Raw genomic sequence first — 2,818 nt, 5'->3', positions numbered from 1 at the left:
GCAAATAAGTACTGATTAGTGGTACTATTTGCAAATAAGCGCAAGACGCCGCCATTCTTAGGTTTATTTTCTTATTCGATGGGCATCTTATTGCCTTTTTATAATCAAGCCATTGCCATTTTTAACTTTATTTTCTTTTTCGATGGTCATATTATTGCCTTTTTATAATCAGGCAATATTAAAAAAGAATTTTCCACCATTGAATAAACAGTGAGTTAGGTATTTGCAAATTATTTTTATTTGCAAATAGCTTACGTATAAACGTAGTATATATTTCGTTAGACAACTTAAATTTGACTTTTCAAAGAGGTGGCAACCCTTTTCGAAATATATTCGAGATACAGCTTTATTAAGCCTCTTGACTTCCATTTTTTTAATATAATTTTCAAATGAATAACACCTTTAATTGAAGTTGAATTTGATTATTTTTAAAGCTGGCAGCCCTCTTCCATGAGTACATAATAGGAGCGTTCCTTATCTCCCAGAAATAGTCAGAAAAAGTCCGAAGTAGTCAGATTTAGTCCAAAAAGCGTTCCTTAACTCGGAAATGACAGCAAAAATGAGAGAGCAACAGTCAGTGAGAGTGACTCTCATCAGTCCGAAGTAGTCAGATTTAGTCAGAAGAATTTTTTCTGGCAAAATCCTGAAAAGTGTCAAACTCAACTGAATTTAAATTAACGGAAATTAAGGAATACGCTAAAAGTGAGAATAATCTAAAAAGTAAAAGAAATGAATTGAAATTGGAAGAAGGCAAAAAATAATTGATATAGCAAGTGTTTATTGTGCTTGTGCTTGTGTGAATGTGTTTTGTACATACATTTCTGTTCTTATTTGACGTTAGTTTTGTTGCTGCCATTCTTTGGACTAAAAATTTGGTTTTTTGCGTTCCTTTACTTTTCATGTTATTCTCTTTAAGTGAGCGCATTTTGCTTACGCTCTGGCATTTTGACACTTTTCAGACTTTAGTCCAAAAAGATAAGGAATGAACCTAATGATTTTATATATCTCCATACCAAAAAAAATATTTCCTGAAAAATGCAGTATGAAAAATTCCGTTTGTATGGGATGTGCCACGCCCCCTTGTCTAATCGAGATTAAATTTATCCTATATTTTAAGTTGGACTAAATGACAGCAGTGTACAAAATTTCATGATAATCGGTTGAGTAGTTAAAGCGTGAAAGCGTAGCAAAGAAACAAATCCGAAAGTGATTTATAATATAAGTAAGGATTTTAATTTCGTCAATTCTTTTATGAAACTTTGCGCACACATTCATTTCTGCGCTCTTCTCAGCTATACATATGAAAATGAACACCAAATTACTGATGCCAGATCGGAGGTTTATTAGGCGTCTTTTTAGTAGCTTTTTGCGAAAAGTTACTTTGCCGTACTTACAACTAACAAGAATTTTCTCAAAAGACTGTCGATTTTGGTTAAATAAATGATTTCTTTCAAAGATTTTTTTTATTTTCGAGATAAAACTAATTTGTGGAAGGTGGAGTAAAAGACAGTGACGAAGTGAAGGCTTCCAAAGCGAAGTGAAAAACTTTATTTGAAGTGACAGCGGTAGCACTGCTCATGGCAACTCCAGAACGTCCTGCTATCTATCGCACATTCTCTCGCTGTTCGCAGTATTTATCCTCTTGACGTTTCTAGCTGTCGAATATTCTACGTCATTCCTCGAACATTCTGCCATTTTCTCGTAGTTCGCCTCGCGTTGGCACAGTATTCGCCACATGACGAAGTTTTGCTGTATCGAATCGGCGTCGGGTACCGAAAAGAAAGTATTGGGTACAAGTTTTTTCAAGTATTGGGTACCGAGTTCTGGGCACTGAACATTCATCACATCACTAGTGCTATGCGCAATGGCAATTCGGTATTGGATGTCAGCATTGTTAAAAGATAAATAGTAAACGCGAGAAAACCAAAATTAGTTTTTCAAAGATTAGAAATTTTGTGTAAATAAAAATTAAAACAGAATTTATGTAAATGTCTCGTATGTATGTGGAAGATGCGCCACAAATAATTGTTCGCTGCTTCTTTTTAGTGAAAATATTCAGTGACGTTAGAGTCTGAAGGCAAGTGTGCATTTATTTTCCTTTATGAGAGAGCCTGAAAAACGAAGTTTTGTGTTTTTTGGGGAGCATGTCGGATTTTTTCATAGTGGATATGTAGTAAAAATCCAGGTTTTCTACAGACTATAAAAGTTTGTATATAAAACGCGTGTACAATTCTGTTTTATTAAGGAAAAGTCGTTGAAACATTCCTATTCTTTTTACGAATGGATTGCTCTCGATTTAGTAGTTGTAGCCCTAGTGCTTACTAAAGAAATGTGTTTGTGTAGCCGCTTAAATCGCTAACGTTTTTATTTAAATTTCTTCTAGATAGCATAATGTAAAACTGGTAGTTCCGTTTTAAAAATTAACATTTGTATTAGTGTTTCCAATACATCATCACCATGATAAATATTTATTGTTTCATTATGTTTATAGAACATTTTATGTCCAATATATTTGTAAAAGCCAATGCAAGAAAATACATATACGGTACGGTTCAGGGGGAAATGTTTAGTAGAAAGGAGACAGTCGCCGCTTTCTAAAAAGGGGTACCCTCCCCTTGGACTCCTCCCACAGGCACCTAGGGAACCGTTTGAAAAAGGGAGAAAAACGGAATTTTCTTAGGCAAACTGAGCAGTTTGAAGTGGAATATGACCCAACTAACAGAAACCGTGGGATTTTTTAATAAAAGAAATTATGCCAAATTAGATATGGGGGGATTTTGAATAAAGAATAAAAAGTTAATTAAAAATAGAAAAAAAA

The sequence above is a fragment of the Rhagoletis zephyria genome, unplaced genomic scaffold (assembly GCF_001687245.7).
Source record: "Rhagoletis zephyria isolate East Lansing unplaced genomic scaffold, Rhagoletis_zephyria_1.1 Rzeph_scaffold_01166, whole genome shotgun sequence".
Classification (NCBI taxonomy): domain Eukaryota; kingdom Metazoa; phylum Arthropoda; class Insecta; order Diptera; family Tephritidae; genus Rhagoletis; species Rhagoletis zephyria.
The sequence above is the reverse complement of the archived record's forward strand: the minus strand, read 5'-3'. Positions refer to the sequence as shown.